This window comes from Furipterus horrens, unplaced genomic scaffold (assembly GCF_987537825.1).
Source record: "Furipterus horrens unplaced genomic scaffold, mFurHor1.1.pri manual_scaffold_3, whole genome shotgun sequence".
Classification (NCBI taxonomy): Eukaryota; Metazoa; Chordata; class Mammalia; order Chiroptera; family Furipteridae; genus Furipterus; species Furipterus horrens.
In genome coordinates, this window is record NW_028327173.1 from 141308703 (window position 1) to 141333507 (window position 24805).

General features: G+C 40.6%; 1 pseudogene; it reads left to right on the forward strand.

The window, feature by feature from the left end:
* The first annotated feature begins 6584 nt into the window (after positions 1-6584).
* On the forward strand, positions 6585-7019 carry LOC150016221 (large ribosomal subunit protein eL29 pseudogene; annotated as a pseudogene).
* The last annotated feature ends 17786 nt before the right edge of the window (positions 7020-24805 follow it).

A 24805-nucleotide genomic window follows, 5' to 3' on the forward strand; every position in this document is an offset into this window, starting at 1 on the left:
CCCACAATAAGTGAAATGTACTGGAAATTCATTAATTAAATGTTCTAATAAGATTTTGTAGCTATTGGCCTTAAACTCTGGGAAAACCATATGTCCCTAATTACAGCTTATCAATTATAATTAAGAGTTGCTAATACATTTTAGAAAAGATCAAAAAATTGTTCTATGGCTGTCAAGGGGTTGCTATCAACCTATGGGAGAAAATTCTAACCCATATTTGGGAAATCTATCTTGCTGAGATAGCCTCCAGACTTGGATTCTTTGCGCAGGGATTCTTGTGGCATTGGATTGGTCTTAGGAATGATAACTATGACAGCCTTGGCTGACTTTGGGACTATACTGTTGAGGGGTCACATTTTCCAGGGTTCCAGTTTCTATTACCTGGAAGTAAGCCCTTGGGGAGAGACAGGGAGTGTGGAAGACAGCCACGAGACAGCAGAGAAGCAGGACGAAGGCGAGACGTGGTCTTTAGTGTGAAGGACTAGGGCAGAGTGCAGGAGGTTGAAGGGCGAACCCCGCAGAGCTCCTTGGAGCCGTGCAGTGAGCCTGGCGTGCAGTGAGCCTGGGATGACAGAGTTTTTAAGCTGCAGCCTTTCAGGTGTGACTGCTCTTTCTTGCTAATATGGTTTGGTAAATGTAAAAAGCCCTTTGTTTAATTTCTTTTCATGAGTTCCCTTCAGCTGTAGTGTCCTTGAATTGGGACACTGCCGCTGTTTTTGTATCTAAAGGGCTTCTAAACACATCACTCTTAGTTTCTTGCCTCCCCCTCCTGGGACACCTGAAGATCAGACAACATCATAACCTACAGCTGTTACCCAGAACTATATACCAGCAAGCCACACCCAAAGCTTCGATGGTAAAACAGTTACAATATTTTTTTTTATCCTCAAAAATCTATAACTTGGGCAAAATTCAGCAGAAATAGCTGCTGTCTTCTCTGTGATGTTGCCTGGGGCTCTTCCACTGGCGGCTGGAGGACCAAGCTATAAGATCTCTTGCTCCCGAGTCTGGAAAGCTGGCACTGACTGCTTCCAGGGAGCTCAGCTGGGCCTGTGGGCCTGGAGTTTTGAGGCTTTGCATGGAGGCTGAATTCCGGGGAACCAGGCGGAGAAGCTGTGTGGCCATCTGTCACACAGCTTCGGAAGCCATTCGGTGTCACTTCCACTGCATTCTGTGTATGGTAACTGTCAAAAGTTCAGCCAAATTCAAGGAGGAAGTAACATGGGCTTGATAAGGGAGTGGCCAGGTCATAGAAAAAGTTCTTACTATGGTCCTCTTTGGAAAGTATGCTCTGCCACTGAGAGGGACCCTGTTCGTAAGGAGCCTGATGCTCTGTGTCCTCTCTGACCAAGTCCAAGCAGCCTTCAGTTTCATGGCACCTCCTGAATATTCTACAGCCCTCATCGAACCTTTCTTTATGTGCCAACTGTCTAATGAAAACTTAGCAACTGAATTACCCTTTTAAATTTTAAATTAGCTTGTAGACTAGTTCTCTCATCTTTAAATTAAGCATTGTGAAATAATTTCACAGGTCCCCCGAGCACTAAATTCTCTCTTGGTATTTTTCCTAGTATCAAGATTATATAGAGAGTATATATTATGTACTATGAAGAACATTCTATGTAACAACTGGCTTATACTTTTTAAATATTAATGTCATGAAAGACAAAAGAAGACAAAAGAGTCTTCTATATAGAAGGAGACTGAAGAGACATGACAACCAAATGCAGTGTGGGATCCTGGATGGAATCCTTGCTATAGGAAAGATGCTGGAAAGAACACTATTGGCACAATTGACAAAATTCAAGTACTATATAAATAATAGGTATTATGCAAATTGCATTGAATTTAAATGAGTTTAATTTAATATAGTTAATTTCCAGTACTTAGAGTAGCATGGCTGACATACCAGCAATCATAAAAATTGACACTTATTTATATTCCAAATAAATAGCTCCCCCCACCCCCCACCCCCCAGTCAGCAGCAAGGCCTGGTCAGGTTAGGCAAATAAATGGAAAATATTTAACCAAATATTCTCTTTCAAATAGTGAGGCCCTTTGAATGACTCCAGCAGCAGTGAAACTCGGTGTTTCTTTGCTTTCATCTGGCTCTACAACAGGAGAGTCTCCTACCCTTGCAAGAAGTGAAGAGAGAGCACTCAGCCTTTGCTTTAGCTCTGATTACCCACATTGCTGCCAGCACCATCCTTTCTGCCCACTTCCTGTCTTTTCCACTAGGATCTGCTCTATTGTCTGCCCAGTCCTAAAGCTGCACAGGTCCCTCCCTCTTAAATAAAAGTCCTCTCCTTTGCTCTAGAGAGTCTAAGTCTGTTGGATTCTATACTGTGGGCTAACTCATGAGCCCTAGACCCTTATTGTCGTGTTTCTCTAAGTATTGGTATCAGGTTCAAAAAAGAATTCAGATTCCTGCCCTCACCTACAGCCAAATAGCAAGCAATTCCAGTCTTTGACTCATGTCTGTCATAAATACTAAGTTAAATTTAAATATTAAGGGGGTCTTTCTTATTTCATGACTGAAGTGACCCTTGTGTTTTCCATTCTGTCCCCCACAAGTTCTTGCTCAGCACCTGGCCCTCAGATTGGAGTCACCTGTCATGCTACCTCCCAGCCTCTTCCCACCCAGTCCACTTTTCCTCTCCCTCCCTCTGGCTCTGCTTTTTACCATGAAGCTCAATTTGCCTTCATTTCTCTCCTCTTCCTCCTGTCATCTGGAACTGTTCTTAGATCAATAAACAGCGCGTGAGTTAAAGCAAAAAGATAAACTAGCAAACACAAGATTTGCTTTTCTGAATGGGAGACCGGAAACATATGTTAATCTTTTATTTAACTCCCATAAAAAAATAAGGTAATTGTAGAACACCTCATAAAAGGTATGAATGAATGTTTCCACCACAATCAAGGTACAAAAAAGATTATATATCTTTTCTTTCTTCACTAAGTAAATCTGTTTCTGAGCCTGCTTTTCTAGATTAATGAGATGCCCCAAATGAATACATTTCTACGGTTTCCTCCCCTACCCACCTACACCTCTCTGTGTTGTAACAAGATCCTGAGCTTCTGTTATTCAAGAAAAATGGGAAAGACAAATGTGAGTGTTTAAGAGGAACTAAAATTCAAGATTTTCATGTGAGATATCCTTTCAAAATTGCTACCAACTAGCTAAAAAATTATAATCATGTGTGGGCCAAGTCTAACATGTGCATGGCCAATATAAGCCCCATCCCCTCACTGGCAGTTTGAAAACTCTGAGCTCCAGAACAAAGTGCCCCTTTTTGGAAATGAGTCTCTTCCTACTTCTGCTTAAAAACATGCGAGCCATTTCCTTCCCATCTTGGCAGATTGACAGTGATGGTTTCAACAGTCCTAGACTACACTTGGACTAAAGAGAAAAGTCTATTTAGGAATTGCCTTTTCTGAAAGGCCATTTCTCTTTCTTTCAGCTGTTAGCTGTGCACACCTCTCCTTCATCCCCCACATCTCCCAATATGAATACATGTCTCTGGTTTCCTCCCCACCCACCTGCGTTTCCCTGTGTTGTACCAAGGGGCTAGGAAACTCAGACATCAAAACCCAGGTGCCTTTCCTCTATATGTTTGATTGTAGAATATAGAATAAATGTTCTATACAAACACATGTGTAGTGTTTAAGGAATAATAATTAGTCAACACTCACATACTACCAGAAACAAAATACTCATATACTCCAGAAATCTCCTGCACCCTGTACTGATCTTATCCCCTCTCTCCTTCAGAATATTAAACCGCTGTTATGGATTTTGTGATTATCATTCCCAGGCTTCTCTTAATGCACTTTATTATCTGTATATGGACTCTTAAAGTACATTGTTTAGTTTAATCTACTTTGAACTTTATATATCTCAAATTAGAATGCATACATTCTTTTGTGATCTGCCTCATTGATCAACATTTTCTTCAGGGTATTCATCCATGTTTAGTATAACTGAAAATTTTTTATTCTTCTGCATATCACAACTTATTTCTCCATTCTACTCTTGATTGACATGTGTGCTTCTTTCACTGTTTTTCTATTATTAACAATGTTGTGTAAAAATTTTCATTATTCTCTATGGGGGTACCTGTGCAAGAGTTTTTTTAGGGTGTGTTGGATAGTGAGATTACTGGGTTGTAGGAGGAGTACATACTGTATTCTATTTTGTCATTTACAGTTTTCCAAAAGTGATTTGGCCAAAGGGGCAGTTTATTCCACAGCATTTTTTATAGTTGTGCCAATTTACATCTCAATGACAGTGTATAAGATTCTTGGTGCTGCACATAAATCATTAGGCCAAACCTAACATTGTCTAAGTGAAATGTCTTTCTTTCTTTCTTTCTTTCTTTCTTTCTTTCTTTCTTTCTTTCTTTCTTTCTTTCTTTCTTTCTTTCTTTCTTTCTCTTTCTTTCTTTCTCCTTCCTTCCTTCCTTCCTTCCTTCCTTCCTTCCTTCCTTCCTTCCTTCCTTCCTTCCTTCTTCCTTTCTTTCATGAATCTCTCTAATATAAAAGGCAGGCCATCAGCAAAGTTTTCAACAACAGTCTATTATATGTGGCCTTACAGAGGAAACTCATATTATAGTTTTCAAGAATCCAATGTTGTCATTATTTTGATCTCCCAGATATTAGGAATATCATGAGATTTTTTTTATCATGATGAGTTAGAAGAAATATTTTTCTTTTTTGGTGATAAAGCAACTTATATTTTTATACTGGTATTGTAAACTTTGATGACAAATTGTATAACGCTATTGTTACTTTGTGAACAACTCTTTCTTAATATAGAACATTTTTATTTTATTCTATTAGTCTTGATTGACAACATAGTCTTAATGTTATGAAAAGTTAGACAAAATGCAAAGTAAGTAAATTTCTTCTAAATCTCAAAAAATTTATTTTTTGCATGTAAAACAAGGAATGCAAAGTATTAAACATATAAATGTACATTGTTGATCTTTCTGGTACAAAATCTAATAGCTGAAAACTAATTTTTCTTAATTAGAAAAGTTATTTCCTGTCACTGGAAAAATGTGTCTTGCCACACTGTGATATTTGTAGAGAATAGCATGAGGACATAAACTCTTCAGACTCTTGGCATTGCTCACAAGGAGGTTAAAACTGCATTTTACAGCCATGCAAATTAGCATAGATCTGCTCTATTGCCTCAGGTACTAGCACAAAACAGTCACAGTTCTCCATAACACTAAACTGTTGAGAATAAAGAGTCAGAATTCAAAACAGTAAAAAGGAGCTTTCAATTCTGTTTCCTAAACTGCTGAAGCTTAGAGCTCCCTGATGCATCATATAAGTGTACTGCTGGTGTAGGGAGGGACATGGGAAGTCCAAAGGGCTGATTGGTTTTAGACTCATTTTAAAATATTGAGGTGCTAAAAAGGCCTTTGTCATCTTCATATGTATCATTCTTTTATTTGCTAGGATGACATAAATGAAACTATAGCAAGAAGAGTATTTGGGTACATATTCACAGCAAATGGTTCATATTCATGGATTATACACTGTGCAGAGATAAACCAAAGAAATAAAATACTTGCTCCATACTTTTAAAAGTTTGTATCTATGAAGACTCACAACTTCAAAATATGTTATATATCATAGAAAGCTCCAAACACATTTTACTAAGTAGTCATACACACAAGGTCTGTCCAGAAAAAGTCCAGCCACGGTTAATGTAACAAGGACAGTTTGCGCTGTGTGGCTGTAACCTGGCAGCCAAGGAGAGTGGACTGGAATGTGCATATGTGAACAATGATGACTTCACTGTACTAGTCAGTGAGGGCAGTAGATGCCATTGAATAAGCATGTGTACAGTGTGGCTGTCGCATTCAAAAGGACTGAGTGAGTAGAGCAACAAATATGCATCAAATTTTGCATTAAGCTTGAACATTCCTACACAAAAACTATTCAGATGACTCAGATGGCTGCGATTGGTGATTGACAGCTTCATCACAACAATGCTCTTGCTCATACATCATGTCTCATGTAGATTTTTTTTTTTTTTTTGGTGAAACATCAAATCACCCAGGTGACTCAGCCCCACTATAGCCCAGAATTGGCACCCTGAAACTTCTGGCTTTCCCCAAAACTAAAATCACCTTTGAAAAGGAAGAGATTTCATACTGTTGATGAGATTCAGAAAACTATGATGGGGCAGCTGATGGCTATTGGGAGAACTGTGTGAGGTCCCAAGGTGCCTACTTTGAAGGGGATTGAAGCATCATTGTCCTATGTACAATGTTTCTTGTATCTTGTATCTTCTTCAATAAATGTCTCTATTTTTCATATTACATGGCTGGATACCTCCTAGATAGACCTCGTATGTACTAAGGACTCACAGAGTAACTTGAGAAGGCAGGAAATATATATTTACCTATATATTTCTACTCTGGCTATGGCATTGAAAGGGTAGTCGTGGCCAAGTCCAAGAACCAGACCACGCATAACCAGTGCCCAAAATGGCAGGGGAATCGCACCAAGAAACCCCAATCACAAAGATACAAATCTCTTAGAAGGTAGACTCCAAGTCCCTGAGGAACATGTACCTTTCCAAGAAGTACAACAAGAAGGGCTTGAAGAAGATGCAGGCCAACAATGCCAAAGCCATGAGTGCACATGCCAAGGCTATGAAGGCCTTTGTAAATTCCAAGGATGTCATGTCCAGGATCCCAAAGGGTGGCAGCCACAAGCTCAATCAAATTGCCTACATTGCTCACTCCCAACTTGGGAAACGTGCTGGTGCTTACATTGCCAAGGGTCTCAGGCTCTGCCAGCCAAAGTCCAAGGTCAAGGCTCAAACCAAGGCCCTGGCTGTGGCTGTGGCTACAGCTCTGGCTCAGGATCCCAAAGGGTGCTCAGACCCCCACAAGGACTCCAGAGTAGAAGCCTCTGTCTGCGGATATGAGGATGAAAGAAATAGTGTGACCTCTGGGTTTCATAAGGCTGGTGTCCTCCTGTGCTATTTGTACAAATAAACCTGAGGCCATATCTGTAAAAAAAAAATTTCCACTTACAACAGCATTTGCCTAGGAGATATGAAAACTAAATGTCATTGGACACAATAAGCAAGAAAACAAACCTCAACATAAACCTCACACCTTACACTGAAATTGACTCCAGGTGGATCATAGATTTAAATGTAAAGTGTAATGCTATAAAACATTTAGAAGAAAGCACAGAAGAAAATTTCAGGGACCTAGAGCTTGGTAATGAGTTTTGGACATGACAATAAAAAATTAATCCATAAAAGAAAAAAAAAAATTATAAATTGACAGTAAAATTAAAAAATTTTTCTCTGTGAAAACTCTTAAGAGAACACAAAGAAAAGCTACAGAACAGAAGAAAATATTTGCAAATCACAGCCTTGACAAAAGATTTGTATTTAAAATATGTAAAGAAATTCCACCCATTCAACAGTAAACAACAATCCAAGTAGAAAATAGGCAAAAACACGAAGAAACATTTCACCAAAGAGAATATACAAATAGCAAAGAAGAAAATGAAAATTTCTCAACATAATAAATCATCAGGGGAATGTAAATTAAGACCATGGTGAGCTATTATGGCAAATTTATGGCTAAAATAAACAATAATGACAATACAATACCGACTTATGATAAAAACTCACAGCAAAGTAGAAATAGAGGGAATACTTACTCAACTTGATAAAGAGTATCTATAAAAACTCTACAGCTAACATCCTACATAATGGTGGGCTCTTGAAGCTTTTCCACAAAGATCAGGATATCCTCTTTTGTGGCATGTCTTGTGCCTATATTTGGGAGATTGTCATTCTTTTTCCTATTGATTTGTAGGGCTTCCTATTTTTTAATGTCATTTGTCAGATATAAGTATTACAGTTTATTTTATGGCTCCCCTTTTTTACTCTCTTAATAGAATCTATTGGTAAATTTGAAGGCTCATTAAGGTTCCAAGCCATAAACACATTTTTTCCTCCATGTATTTTGATCTTTTTAAATTTCTCATTTTCTGTACTTTTCTATGAGTATTATTGTACGTCTTCCAACAGATTTATTCCTAGGTTTTTTATATTTCTGATTCTATTGTAAATGACATGTTTGTTATTTTAATTTCTAATTGATTACTGTGAATACATAGAAATATAGTTGGTTTATATATATTGAACTTGTACCCACTAATATTACTAAATTCACATATTCTAATAACTTGTTTATAGATTCTTTTAGATTTCCATCTCTGAATACTGATGGTTGTATTTCTTCTTTTTTAATAATTATATTTTTAATATTTTTTCTTGAATTAGCTTAGATTTTTAGTACAATATTGACTAGAGGGGTAACCATGGGCATCCTTAGCTTGTTACTCAAGTTAGGGGGAGAGTGCTTAATATTTCACCATTAAGTATAGTGTGTGGGTTTCTTATAGACACCCTTTATCAGATTAAGGAATTTCCTTTTATTTTGAGTTTGCTGAATGTTTTTATTTTTATTTTAGCAGGTATAAATTTTATTAAATGCTTTTTCTGTATATATTAAAAGGATTTTTCTGTTGGAAATGTACCAGTGCCCCTTCATGTTTAATGGCCCTATAACTCTGTATTTACTCCCCAGGCTACTTCACTTTGCTAAGCTCTTTAGGAGTCATCTGCTTTCTGACATTCTTGGAACCCTGAGCTACTCATATACAGCCTTTACAGGGAAGTTCATGCAAACAGTTGAACTCATTTCTCTATGGTTCCCTCTTCTCTTGGATTTTATCCCCTCAAGTAATAGTCACTGTGACAGTCTTGATCTCCACCCTCTGTTTCATCAGCCAATTAATGCTGCAACTTGCTCTATAGACCCCATTCCCCATATCATCAATTGGCAAACACCCTTGAGAAAAGTTTGGGTGAATGAGTTCACCTCAGAACACTTTACTTTGCTCAGGGTTTGTATTCCCTCAGCTCCTGATTGCACTCTTCAATGCATTCAAACAGTTGTTTTATGTATTTTGCCCAGTTTTTATAGTTGCTTTTACAATTGTTCTAATCTGATACAAGCTATTCTACCCTGGCCAGAGCCTGCAGTCTGTGTAACTTCTCCCTTTTCTCCCCTGTCTGATGTTTACAAAGATATTCCATGGAAAGGCTAAATAAGCTTTAGTGGATCTGACCCTCTGGCAGAAAACAGCTCCAAACTCTGGACAAGACAAATAAGCGATCAGAAGGCACTGGAGAGAATAAAAGGCAGATTCTGGAGGGGAGTTGACACTTGGAATGGGGGAGGGGAGGTAATTCCCCCATTTTTACCACTGTCAGCCTGAGGACCGGCTAAACTTGATGTATAGGGGGCAACTGATTTGGGGGAGAAAACCTGTCATCTCTCTGAGCTAAAAAACAGGAGGACAGAGTTCAGGACAAAATTCCTGGGTAAAGAGCAAAGAGCCAGAGATGGAGACTTTCACATTTTGCCTCTAAACTCTGAGTCATTTGTAGGCTTATCTCTAAGTCACACTTGCTCAGGGCAGTCTTTGAGCAGCCCAGGGGAGGATATCAGAACTGAACTGTGATTTGAACTGCAATTTGAATTGCCACCAAGAGACAGACTTCTTGCAGTTTGGATTTAACATCAGGGTTATGTCAGAGTTACTCTTCACTGATTGTCTTACACATTTTCCTGGTTCTTTGTATGCTGGGCCATTATGAATTTTGAAAGTTGAGCATTGTAAATGTTACCAAGAATCTAGGAAATAAATCATAGATATTACATGACTTAGAAACGCACTTCTCATCAGCTCCTCAGATTATATTGCATAATTCTTAGATTTGATTTTTTAACCAGATTCAAAGCCCAGAACAACTCCTCCCAGATAGTGAAACCTGGGTCAGTTCTGGTAGAAACATTCAAAACAACATGGCAAGCCTTCCTTTCCCCAAGTGAAATTTTCCTTTATCCCTTCTTCTCCTGTTCCTACTCTCTTTTTAAAAAATAACTCTACAGTTAGGAAGTAATGACCTTCAGTACCAAGCTTTACTGTATGCAGCTATAAAGTGGCAAAGCCTGGATTCAAACCCAGGCGGCTGACTGGGGTCTAAACTCTTAGGCACCTGGCTCAACGGCCTCTCTGTGAGCACATGGACAGGCACGCAGTGGCGTTTACTGCTTCCCACAGGAGAAGACCATTGTTAAATGGGAGAGAATCTTCTGGTACAGGTAAGTGGTAGAATCTTGAGTTTCTCCCCCCTAGTTTAGTCCACATTGACTCTGTAGAAGCAAGTGACTTGTAAAGGGCCTAAGGAATAAGGATAAATACATCCATCAACCAGAAAACATCAGGTGGCCCCAGATTTCTCCCAACCCTTCCTTCTGCTTTCAACCCCAGAATTATACAGAACTTGGTGGGTGGAGAAAGTGGTTGTTTCTGAGAAGTTCAGGATGAAGGCTGACTGTGTCATTTCACTTTCAGTTTCTGTGCTTATGATGCCCCTTTCTGTTATTCAGATTCTGAACCTGATCATCTCTGCTGTAATCTTTGCTGGGAAGACAGTTCAGAGTGCATTCATTTTCTTAGTTCTTTCACGGAAGGCTATAAATTTTAGGGAAAAAAATCACTTGAACTGTACGTGTTTTATTTTTTAAATTTTGAAACAAGGTAACTAGCTCTGAAATGCGTCATGTGGCACTTTATGAAAAGCTTCAACAGATGACATTTCAACATAGCTAAAGACATAAAATACTGGTGTTCAGGGTGGAATTTTCTTGAGTGCACACAAAAAAATATAAACACACCTTTTATTGTCTGAGTTGGTCTCTCTGGGCACTTGATGTTTAGAAAAGAAAACAATCCTAATCATTTTATCTGGGTGTTCACATTAGAGATGGCCAGTCTTATTTCAAATTCTAGAACTTTTTTGTTGTAGTGGACCTAATGAGGGCTACTGTTCATGGCACTCAGAAGTGGGGGTGGGGGGTTCCTGGGCATCTTCTGACAACCCCAAAAGGCCTGCCCCATATACATATAGTACCTGGAAGTTCTTTTTTACATTTCTTTTCTATTTATTTCATTGGAGGGCTTAAATGTCGGAGGGTGCTGTTTTCAATTCTTAAACACTATATCAATGTTTCTTTTGTTATTACCTAGGCCCTGCCCTCACCCCCTGGGTCTCCACTCTAACTTCCTCCCCAGTTTTGCCTGAAGAAAGTAATTCCCCAGTCACTTATGAGTATGAGGTTCACCTCCTCCTGCTGGATCCTGGGCTGTCTCTTCACCCTGTGCAACAATGGACATCTCTTTGCAAACATTTCTGGTATCTGGTCTTCATGATCATGGTCTTTGTTAGGATGCAGCACGCAAACCCAGACCTTCCTGTAAATGCCCTTCCCATGATAATGATCAGGGACCTTTAAAGAGGCTGAGGAAGGTCTTATTTCCCTTCCTCACACTAGTTGTGGAAAAAGCTCTACCATCCTAGTCGGGAGTGATGTGGGGGCCTTCACACCACACTCCAGTGGAGAGGGGGCTGTGACTTTGCTCTGTGTGGGTGGCGGTCCTCAACTCAGAACTGCTACTCTGACATGTGACCTCTGCAGTTCATCCTCTTCCCTTTCTTTCCTTCTGGAGGGTCTCCCTTTCAGACAAAGAAGATGTTTGACCAGAGTTCATCTGTTGGTCTGTGAATTTGGTCTGTGAGTCCTGGGGCCTCGCTAGGCACTCACAGTTTCCACCCTGCAATGTCTAGAAGTCTGCACTTAAAGCGTGATAAGGGAAACTCCCCACGGACTTCCATTCTCTGCTTCACACCAAAAAAAGAAAAAAAGAAAAAATGTCTTCATTTGTTAGATTGTCTACTCATTCTGAGGTGGGCACCAAGGACATTCATTTGGGGAGCTACTAGATGAATATAAGGCTTGCTTATATCACTAAAACTTTTATTTTTATTTGATGTTATATCTTAGGGGACTGGAATGATCTCTAAAGCTGACCTCTTTCGTGTATACAAATGATTTCTCTTCTCGCTTGAAAAGAAAATTACCCTAAAATTTAAGTGCCATATGAAAAGCAGTGTGTAAAATCAGAAAATATTTAAGATGTAGCCAAACACCATTTTGTGTGGACCTATAATTTAAATCTTAATTCAAATGACATCTCTGCCATAATGCCCCCTCTGATGCCTCCTGACCTGAGACAGCCGCGCTTGCCCTCTCCTGAATGTTCCCTGCTTCCCTTAGTGCCCTGCCTATTGCTACCTTGTAGTGTCATTACTGGGTGTTTTGACTGTAGGGCTTATGATTGATCCCTTTATTCTGCTTTATCTCATGTGGTTTCTAGCACAGTGTCTATACAAAGTAGGTACTCAGGGATGAGTCCTTGGAGATTTGTATTTCTTTTCTATAGCATCTGGAGGGTAACAGTTGGAAGCATGAGTCTAGACCCCATGTTGTGAGAGTTCACTCTTTTGCTGATACAGCCACCTGGACGTTAGCAGCGGAAAGGGATATGGCACAAAACATGAGGTCATGTGGCCAGGTGGAGGTTTCTATAGGTAATTGAAGCTAAGTGGTGAAGGCACCTTTCCTTGGCAGTCCCTTCCTCCTATGCATTCCCCAGGCTCTTGCTTCTTGATTACTTTTTCTTTTTTCAAAACCATCCTTGATACAGGTTCTAACTGAATTTCACTTGGATATTAATGAGGGGGTAAAAAGACATTGTGCACATTTTCTTTGGCTGTAGACATGACCCTATCCCATGGTTTTGTTTGTTTGTTTGTTTGTTTTGTGGCAGGGGCAGGAGAATGAGGGGAAGAGGTTGAATCTTCTCAGAACAAAGCTCTTAAAAAGTGAAGAACTGATCAACACTACCCTCTTGTGGCCAAATGAAAGTTCTTTACTTTTAAGTAGGCTTCTCCCCCAAAGTAGAGAATGTGATCAGCAAGTCGGAAAAAGGAATATGGATTACTTGTCACTCCTGGACAATTCTCTTTATGAGCTCTAATAAATCCCATTAGTATTCATTCATTCAACAAATATTTACTGAGCCTCTTTCTTAGGGCAGGCAGTGTTCTAGGCTCTGGGATTATAGCAAAACAGATAAAAATGTCTGCCCACATTCAAGTGAGTAGAAGCAGATAATAAATAATTAAAAGATAGAAATATCAGATGATGTCATGAGATATAAAAAAGTTAGATTGGGGAGGAGGCAGGGAGTACTGAGGAGCAGCATTTGAAAAGCTCATGTGGGACGGTGGCATTATAACCAAGACCTGAATGAGATGAAAGAGCCCTGTGGATACCAAGGGCAGCAGCGTGGCCAGCAGGGAGACAGCAAGTACATGTCCTTGAGGCTGAAGTGTGCCTGGTATGCCTGAGATTCCTTAGCTAATTCCCTGCTCACACCTCTGTAATGGTCCCTTCATTAAACACTCTTCACTGGATCTTCCAAGTTGAATTCTGGTTCCTGTCAGGACCATGGCTGATGCACTGTACATCAGCCAGAAGCACTCTTTAGGTTGGATGGTTTCCACATTTGGGTGATTCTAGGACTGCAGGTTTGTGGGAAGAAAATGGCACTGACCAAGGAATGTACACACAGAGTATAGTTTCCTGAACCTTTCTCTTCTCTGCTCACACAATCCCTCATAAGCTCATGGAATACTTAGGCTCTCCTTAACCTCCCAGCACTTTCTATAGACACATCCTAGACAAATATGGGCCCACTAAACAAGACTAGGAAATACAGGCTTGGGAGCCCCTCACTCGCAGTCAGTGATCCAGTGGGGATTTGAACCCTTGAAGCTGTGTTGGAAACCCACATTGCAGAAGCACGGTGACCTTTTCTGCCACCCAAAGGACCTGTTTCCAAGTAAAAGTCTGTCTTGAGAAGGGCCTGGATAACATTTCCGAGCCTGGGAAGCAGAAGAGGGTTAAGTGCTACTTTAAGTGAGCAGCACTGAGCTAGACATTTGACTTCCTACAATAACTGGGAGCTTACCACCCCCCAAATAACCTTCAGTTTCTGAAAGATTATAAAGCACCCAGCAAAATGAAGGGCACATGGTGGGTATTCAACTGACATCCTTCCTCTTATAGTAGATAAAATTTGCCTTTATCTGGTAGTTAATCTTAGTTCTGCCTTATAAAGCCACACAGAAAAATGACTGTCTTCTTCACATTTTAGTCTCTAAAATTAAACAGCCTTCTGTTCTCCAAATGAACAGTCCCAAGTCTTTCAAGCTGTCACATGACATGGCTTCTAGATCTTGTATTATCTAATTTACCCTTCCCATGACACCCACTAAGCTAAACAGAATACTACAGATAAGGTCCACCTGGCAAAGTACAGTAGCACTCGTCTTCTTTTATTCTGAACACTATGGCTTTATTGATGCTTCCGGCAATTTCATTAGCCATTTTGGAAGCTGTATCACACAAAGATATGAGCTTGGTGTCAACCAAAATCCCTAACCCTGTTAAACATGAATTATTCTTACTCTACATAGCCTGTTTTGTATTTGTACAGGTTGAAAAACAATATGAAATGTAGGACTTTCTACTTGCTCTGATTAATTTTATTTTGTTGGTTTGGTTGCTTGTTTCATCATTGCTCGAAACTCCGATTCTATGAAGTAATTAGCCCATTTAATGATCAGAGATAGCTGCTACTTATGCTAATTGCTGACCTTGGGCAACTAGTTAATGCTTCCTTTAAAGCAGCTAACAGCACATAGTATAATGTACAGGTCTTGTACAGTATCATAGAAATGTACACCTGAAATCTATGTGATGTTATTAACCAATGTTATCTCGATAAATTTAATAAAAAATAAAATAATAAACACAATAAAGAATGTAAAAAAATAAAAACTAAATAAAAATAAAGTGGCTAACAATACCCTCCCCCAGGAGCAGATTATAACAGCTCAAGTCCTTCAGTATTTTGAAATGGAATTTCTTTATATCTGGGGACTTGAATTCAATGAAATGGATTAGGCACTCTCCTTATACCTTCTCACCTATCTGAAAACTTAATTATCTGTTTGGACTGCCCTTTTTATCATGGTAAAGATCAATTTCCTTGATAAAGAAGGCTGATGTGAAATAGGACTCTTATCTATTAACATTACACCCCGTACCCTAAGGAGTGGTCTATTCCTTTCATCTCTCCTATTCTAAACAAAGCATTGAAATGCCTTTTAAAAAATGCACTTTATTATATCTTTTTGAAAAACTCAGTGTTGTCTTGAAAAAGGCACTGAATAAGGAGTCAAACCTTAGACCTTGGTTCCAGCCTTTGTGTTATCTGATTTTACACTAGCTACATGCTTTCTCTGGGCCTAAGTTGATTTCTGGGTGCATTCTAAGATCACCCATTCTGACATTCTTTGGTTCTATGAACTAGTCCATTCAGGTCCTTATGTATAGAGTAAGAAATACCCCTTTTCCTAACCTTCTCCAAGCCTGTCAGGCCCCCGTCCTCTCATTGATCTGAGCCCTTCCTGCCCTTTCCTCTTTTCCATGGGGTCCCTCTGGAAGCCTGGAACTGCTTCCATCACTTTTCTTTGTCAGAACTCTTAGTGAGTGATGTTCTAATAATTCTTATCTTCTTGAGGAACAGTGTTTCTTAAGAATGAGTTAGAAAGTTTGGTTTAAGACTTAGTTCAACCAACATTTATTGAGTTCCTACTATGAGCCTAGCACTGCATAATGAATGCACAGAGATGTGGAGAAGAAGAGAGGGGGAACACTTCAAGAAATAAGCAATAAATCATGTTCTGAAAGACTCTCAATTTTGTAGCAGATCCCAGAACTCAACATCAAGGTTAGAAGTAACTGAGTTTCTCTGAAGTATCAATGCTGACTTAATGGGGGCTCAAAATTATCAATAGCCACTTATGGTCACTTGCTACATTGCAGACACAGTGTTAGATGCTTCATATGGTCCCATTTCATAGTTTAGTGAACTGACCGAGATTACCCAGCTAGTCAATGGCAGAGCCGGGGCTCATAGGCCACTCATAAACTCCTCCAGGACACTTGCCTTTTATTTTCAGATGTAAAAAAGACTCTTGAAATTAATAGTAGTCTATTAATGAATAAAACTATTGAATCAGTAATTGCAATCAGTTACTTATGCATTACCTACTTTCCTCTCTCCTCTGTAAGTCATTAAAGTTGCTATAGAGAGATCCAATATCATTTCCATTCCAAATTTTACTTTGGACCTTAATTATACTTTAGTTCAATGATTCCTATTAAAATTAAAAATGCCTTGAATAAATGTTTTATTAAGGTATTACAAGGGAGACCGGGGTTTTATAGAGAAAGCCTGAGAATCTGTTAAGGCCATTGTCACTACAGGTGGATGAAGGTGTTAAGTTCAGAGAGTAGCAGGGAAACTGAAGTAATCATTGGAATGGTGACTCTATTGAGTGCAGCTTTGCCCAAGACAGCCCTTGGGGAGCCCATGTAAAAGCTCTAGTTCTCACACTAAGCCATGCCACTTTCATGTTACAGCTTTTAGTGTAATATTGGACTTGGAGGAAATTCAACTCATTTCAAGGGTGACATTGTCCCCTGCAGGTTGATCACTTGAAAAGCCCAGTAGAAATGGTTATGGCAGGTCTTTCTCCCCAACTCCATATATACTCACCAGTTAGAATTCATCAGCTCCTTTGAAATCCTTGCCTTTTTGCCATGGTCGTCATTCATTGTGTGTGGGTGCCAGCTTGAAAGAACAACCACAGTTTTTCCCTCTGGGAGTTAGTTCAGTGTGTTTGCATCCTGGTGGCTCTACGGTCCCTGAGCTTGAGAACCACCAGCTCTGTGGCAGGGACCATGGCTGGGCGGGTGCTGCTTCTTCCACTTACTTTGGCAGGTAGAAGCTTCCCAGCTGCTGTCCTCATGGGGCTCAGCTGCCCTAGTGTGGGATTGTTTACCCCTTGCCAGAAATCTGTGAGAACTTGACCCTCAGCTTGGAGTTGGGATTTATTTTTCTTCTGAGAGGTTTGTTATAATGTTGGTGAAACCTGGATCTAATCTGAGGCTTTTCAGGTCCTGGATTCCTGAACCCCGCTGAGCTAAGGCACGGAAGAGTGATAGTGATGGGGGACTCAGGGTTGGAAAATTTTAGTTTACATAATAGCTAATAAGCTTAGTAATCAATGCATGTAAAAATCTGTTGTTCCAGTACCTGTTAGGTATGACCAACCTTGACTCCAGGAGACCATAAACTGTTCCACCTCTGTGCCTCAGGAGGACTGCAAGCAATCAAAATGGTATCTGAGCCATTGTACTCCAGGGTGAGAGGACCACCACCCAGGGTACAGATAAAGACCCAGGGCGCAAAGACTGCCACCCAGGGCACAGATGAAAGAATGCTGCAGCTTTTATCTGATTAGCTTTTCCCTGAATACCAACCACCATACTTACACTTTTCTTTTCCTTATAAAAGGGTCAATTTAAAATGGAATTTAAGACCATCTGTTAGGGTACATAAACCACCATCTTCTCATATTGCTGGCCATCTGAATAGAGTGCCCATAAAGATTAAATTTCTGTCTCTGCTTATTGGTTTTGGTAGTGATAGGCAGCCCAAAATGCTGGCTTTTCTGGTTTCAATAGGTGCAATGGTGGTGGCTTTCAACAGGCTTAAGAGAATTATAACACAGGGGTGGTGACATGGGCTGGGGGTGAGGAATAGGGAAGCAAGCAAGTGGAAAAACTCCAAGAGCATATGGCAGTAAAGGAAATGGATTCTCCGCCTATGGATCCTTCTTTTGGCTAGCATTTTCCTGCAGCAAATGTAGGTGGTTAGGAGACTCCTACCTTCTGGGCCAATTTAACCTGGAACTTTAACTTCTAGTCAAGATGGCAGTGTAGGCACATATGGCTTGCCTCTTTGCACAACCACATCAAAAATTACAACTAAAATATAGAACAACTATCACTGAAAATCTTCAGAAATTGAGTTGAATGGAAATTTGACAACTATGGAATTAAAGAAACCACATCCATCCAGACTGGTAGGAGGGGTGCAGACACAGAAAGGGCTGGTCCCTCAATCACATGTGGTAGACAAAATTCAGGACGGATATCTCAGGAGTGAGGAGTCCCAGCCCCACAGCAGGCCCCCCAGCCCAGGGTTCCAGGGCCAGGAATATAAGTCCTCACAGTTTTGGAAGCCAAAACCAGTGGGGATTGAGTTGGTGGAAGAAACTGCTGGAGTCCCAAGCAGTTCATCTTAAAGAACTCACACATGGACTCACAGACCCTCCATATCACCCTGCCCAGGCTCTGTAGCTTCAGCTTCACTAGAGAGGACACTCCAGCGTCATTGCAAGATGTCGATTTAACACGGGAGGAGACAGATACCGTGTCACTCCCGAGTCGGACTGCACAGCCATTCTCAGCGGTGCAGATAGACTCTTAAGAAGCTACACCATCGTCTCTCGAGACGGACGGCTGCCGACGACGACATGGACTCACCTACTCAGACTCACTCCCTCTGAGCTCCAGCACTGGGGTAGCAGCTTAAAAGCCATCAGTGGCATACAGGGACAAACTGCAGTGTCTGGCATCAAGGTAAGCAGAGGTCATTTTCCCTTTTCTAAACCCTCCCCCAATATAGCTGGCAAGCTGGTACCGTATCTGAGACTCCATCAACCTGGCTAACCTTATTTGAGCCACCCTGGAGATCCCCAGAGACCCTGCCCCACCCAACTTACAGGCCCGCCCACCCAAGCTGCATTTCCATATGAATGGCTGGTCTTGGCTCATGGTCACAACTTTCTAAGGCAACAGTTGGCCTCAGTGAGCCCCAGGCCCAGCACTAACAGCAGCCAGCCTAGACTCATAGCTTGGCTTTGCCTGGGAATCTCTAAGCCCAGCAGCACAAGTAGCAGCCATCTCAGATTGCTTTATACCTTAGGCAGTGGGCTCCGGGTAAAACGCAGGTTGGGACTGACATTGGCCTGCGCTACCTGGGAAACCCCAGGGCCAACACACAGAGCGGACAGCTACAGATCACCACAGAACACCATCATCCTGCCCTGAATAGCTGATCCTCCACAGAGGGCAAAGGTTGGTGGTCAGTGGTCACAGCCAGTCCCTGCAGCTGACTGGTCTGGGTAAATCCCTCCCATTGATCTGCCAATAGCAACCAAGCCTCAACTACAAGAGGAGGGTGTGCTCATCCCACGCAAAGGGTATAACTTGAGTACCCAGCTTGGGTGGTAGAAGAAGCTATGGCACTGGATCCTACAGGACACCTACTACATTAGGCCGCACTACCAAAACATGAAGTCAAAGCTGCTCTACCTAATACATAAAACAACCACAGAGAGGCTACCAAAATGAGGAGACAAAGAAATAAGCCCAAATGAAAGGACAGATCAAAATTCCAGAAAGAGCCGAACTAAATGGAGATAAGTAATCCATAGATGCAGAATTCAAAGCACTGGTTATAAGGATGCTCAAGAAAATTGGTGAGGTCCTCAACAGCATAAACAAGATCCAGTCAGAAACAAATGACACACTAATTGAAATAAAGAACTATTAATGGGGAAACAACATTAGAGTGGGTGAAGTTGAGAATCAAATCAATAATTTGGAACATAAGGAAGCAAAAACCAACCAATCAAAAAAATAATAAGAAGAAAGAATCCAAATAAACAAGCAAACAAACAAAAAAACTGAGAATAATGTAAGCAGCCTCTGAGACAACTTCAAGAGGTCCACCATTTGCATCATAGGGGTGCCAGAGGGAGAAGAGAAAGAGCAAGACATTGGAAATCTATTTTAAAAAACAATAAAAGAAAACTTCCCTAATTTGGAGAAGGAAACAGACATGCAAGTCCAGGAAGCACAGATAGTCCCAAACAAGAAAGCTGCAAAGAGGCCCACTCCAAGACACATTGGAATTAAAATGCCAAAAGTTAAAGATAAAGAATCTTAAAAGCAGCAAGAGAAAAGAAGTTCGTTACCTACAGAGTAGTTCCCATAATACTGTCAGTTGATTTCTCAAAAGAAACTTTGCAGACTAGAAGGGATTGTCAAGAAATACTCAAAGTCATGAAAAACAGGGACCTACAGCCAATATTACTCTATCCAGCAAAGCTATCATTTAGAATCGAAAGGCAGATAAAGAGCTTCCCAGGCAAGAAAAAACTAAAAGAGTTCATCATCACCAAACCATTATTATATGAAATGTTAAAGGCACTTATCTAAGAAAAAGAAGATCAAAACTATGAACAATAAAATGTCAAAAAATATAAGTCTATCAAGAATTAAATCTAAAACAAACTAAGCAAACAAGAAGAATAAAGACAGAATCATGGATACATAGTGTTTTGATTGTTGCCAGATGGGAGGGAGGTAAAGTACATATAGGAAATGGAGTAGCCAAAGAACTTACACACATGACCCATGGACATGAACAATGGTGGAGGGATTGCCTGAGGGAGTAGGGGTGCTGGGTGGAGTGGGGGCAAAGGGAGAAAAATCAGGACAACTGCAATAGCATATCAATAAAATATAATTTAAAACAAACTTGGAACTACATTTGCAGTCAATTTTAAACAAAACCACATGACAGTTTAAACCCTATATACTTCACCATTAATTAGCACTGCGGTCTGGAAATAAGAGGTAAATCTGAGATTAGGTGCTAAAGATCCACCTGCCTCTCCAGGAACGGTGTGAGTACCTGTGGTCTAGAAAATTGCTGAGCCAGCATGAGCCTGGAGCCTCATATACCAGAGACTTCCTATGTAATTGGAAACCTATCCTCTTGCCAAGGTTTCGTCCTACTGGGAAGATCATCATTGACCAACCTCACAAGGGAAAATGTCAATCCAACAAATTTTTGTCCCTCCTCTCTGCCCTACTGTACTAGGAAATATAGACACAAAAAGACTGTGCAATTCCTACCTCTATTATGTAATTCCTACCTTGAAAGAGTTTAAGTGTTAGCAAGGAAAAAAGCAAGTATGAAGTCACTGTAATGCAAAGAGGAGTGAGGAAGCACCATTAAGAGGACACCATTAAGAGGCGCAAAGAAAAAAGATGGCATCTAGGACAGGAAGGAGCTAATGAGGAGGTGTCATTTGATATAAGCAGTGACAGAGGGACAGGAAGATAAAAGAGGAAGGGAAGGTGAGGGATGATGATCCAAGTACTTCCCCAGGTTTTTAAATAAAGTGCCCAGGGAGAAGTTAGAGCTACCCTAATGCTCTGCATATTCCATGATAATTCTTCCAGCAGAGAGAATCTGAATAGCAGCTCACTTGATTAATAATTGTTCAAGAGACATTATTAATTATTCACTTAGGCAACAAAGAGTTCAAAATGGACTCAATAAACTTTTGTCTCCAATGCATTAGATATGGACAAAATTGGAAGGTGGAGAATGTACCAAATAATCCCAAGGGACCTCCATTAGTTCACAGACTGGCTCCCATACACGGAGGGCAGGGAGAGACCAGAGAGAAGGGCAGGCCACTCCAGATTGTCAGGAGGCAGGTTTGACAAGCAAGGGAACTTACATGTGAGGTTTTGGGTGGGTGCAAGGCAAGTAGATCTCCACAACTGCCCACCAGAATCTTTAATGTTTATATAGAGGCCTTAAGTGGGCTCAGTAGCATATACCATCCCGATGGTCTGAGCAGCAACTTACTCTTCCAAGGCTGTATCCCTGGGGCAGCTTCCAGTGTTGGGGAGGCAGGAAGAGCGCACCATCCAAGGGCAGGAGTGGGGTGAGGAGCCGCTGACCCCCTGGGCCCAGCTTGCAGGCCAGTCGGTGGTGACCTCCTCCGACACCCTCTCAGTTTGGTCATTCTAAAGTCTGAAACAGTCAAGGCCACTGATTGCCACGGATACTCAGACGAAAGTGAAACATTATTTAGTGAAGAAAATAAAAAGGTAAAGGACTCTTTGTGGGCCTGTGAAAGAGGAATCCATTTATTTCCTTTATACCAGAGATTCTCAACCTTAGTAATACATTGGAATCACCTGGGGATATTTTAAAATATTGGTGCCTGGGCCCAGCCCCAGGTATTTCGATTTTATTTAAGAGTGCTGGCATTTTTGAAAAGCACCTTTCGCCTCCCTACTGAAGTGATTACAATATGCAGCCAAGGTTGAGAAGCACTGCTCTAAAAGCATTCAGAGGAATTTCCAGACTCTTTATGGAAAAAATAACACAGAGGTGGGGAGATCTATTTCTAAATTGGGAAAATAAGTAAGAAGAGGTGAGGATAACTCTATATAGGAAGATAGAGTTCACCTCAATATGAAGCCATTGATCCTTATGATTATTTCTGCATGTTTCAGCTGCTTTGACACCTTCTAATTGGGTCTACATTTGCTCCTACCTACCTCATGTTGGTAAGAACTGTCTCCTTAGCATATTGGGTACTTTCTATGCCATGGAGAGAGTACAGAAATCAAGGTAAAGCAATAACTTATCCTTTGAGATAAGAATAATTATCCTTTGAGAATAATGCCCTCCCACAAGATGGCCATATTCTAATCTCAGTAACTTGTAAATATTGCAATACATACCTCATATGAGACTTTGTAGATGCAATTAAGTTAAGGATCTTGAGGAGAGATTATCCTGTATTTTCCAAGTGGATTCAATGTAGCAATCACATTACAAGTGTTACATTGTTACATTGCTATTGGACAGCACTTTCTTAAAGTATGTAAATAATCTGCCTGTTGGATTAAACAACATAATCTGGAGTTATGGAGCTGTTTTATGTTTTGTTTTGTTTTTCAGAGGAAAAAGAATGTTGTTCACAAAACCTACAAAATTTAGGCAGAATGATGTGAGTATGTGCCTTGTTGGAAGTGGAAGGAGTCAGGGCAAAATGCCCAGTTGAGTATTCATTTTGGAATATGTCACTTTTAAATGTTTTTATTGGAGTAAAAATGTACATAACATAAACTTTACTACTTTAACCATTTTTAAGTATCCAATTCAGTGGCATTAAATGTATTTATAATTTTGTGCAACCATCAACACTATCTATCTCTAGAACTTTTTCATCTTTCAAAAATGGATACTGTACCTACTAAATAACTCCCCATTCTCTCCTCCTCCCAGCTTTCTGTCTCTATGAATCTGACTACCCCAGGTATTTCATACAAGTGAAATCACATAATATATATCCTTTTTCTGCTGGCTTATTTTACTTAGAATAATGCTCTCAAGGTTGATTCACTCCTTTTTAAGGATGAATAATCTTTCATTATAGGTACATGCCACATTTTGTGTATCCCTTCATCTGTTTATAGATGAATATATCACTTTGCACTTGCTATTTTACTTGTAATTATTCTGATAGGGAACTCAAATATTGGAAAAATTTTAGTTTCAGGTAATAGTGTATAAACTTAGTAATCAGTGTATATAAAAAAACTATTGTTTCAGTAACTAAAGGTATGACCCACCTTGACTCCAGGAGACCATAAGCTGTTCTACCTTTGTGCCTCAGGAGGACTGCAAGTGAAACAGAGAGGGGTGGGGTGGGGTAGGGGGCAGGGATCCCCCAAAGCCCCCACAGACCATGGTTTGGGGGTGGGGGAAGAAGAGAATACAGCTTTTAAGATACTTTGCATATCTATGGCAAGCTGATAGCTAGATAGTAGCTGTGCTACTACCTCAGGACAAAAGGTGTAGGGACTTTCAGGATTTAAAAAGAAGAGCAGTCAGCCAGGCTTGAGAAGAGGAGCATGATGGAAGAGCAGGTTTTAGCAGCCATATGAGAAGAAGCAGCTATGCAGTTTGTAGTCAGGATGTGGCCATGCAGCCTAGGCTAGTAAGGAAGCTGGCATGTTGCTGCTTTGATCATGCCTGCTCTAGTTGACTCCAAAGCCACCAGGGACTCTGCCTTGCAGACCCAGACTCTCTGGGCTCTCGGAACTCAGGACATATGGAGAGCATTTCACCATGATCCAGGGTGTAAGGGACAAAGAAATTGGTGACTCTTAAACCAGTAGAAAATAATTAACAGCAAAGGACAAATGTAACTGAATCTTGAATTATGGGGTTGGTCTCTGAGTTCACAGTAAAACAAGGGAAAATATTAGCATACATGTCAGGAAAGAACATTCCGCGGCTCATCACAAATGTCTCTAAGATCAAAGGGGGAAGATAGTCAACCCAAGCACAGAAACTCTGGAACTCTTCAAAGGAGAGCTGGGAACAGCTTTATCACCAAGCCCAAACACAGGGCAAGGGAGAGCTGGAAACAGACCCCTCACTAAATTACCGTTACCCTTAGTTAATCGTGTTAGATTGTAACTTCTGAGTATCCAGTAATAGAGAAAAGGGGGAGATGGGGGTGGGGAGGCTACTCACATTAATATAAACCCAGTTTGCTTTTTCTGCTTTGGTGCACATGCCCCTGGCTATGGACCCAGCTCTGCAGACCTGTGAATAAACAATGCCTCGGCTACTGCAGAAGTCCTGTATCCTGGTATTTTTATTGTGAGCATTTCTCATTGGGGTAACATGGCACATGTTTTCCTGGACTATTATACAGAGGCTGAAGACAACATACCCCAGACCCTAAAGGAGAGAGCCGACAGATAAGGGATGGGGAACTATTGAACTTGGTTTTGGTTTATAGCCTTTTGAGGAGCAAGTGAAGTGCTGGGTCTCATGGGAGAACAGGGCTCCAAAGAGGAGTGCTCCCAGAACCACCCACCCCCAACAAAGATTGTAAATAAAGATCTGTTTTTCTCAGTACTAATTGTTGGGCCACACACTAAGGCACCTCACGAATGAGCCCTGCTTT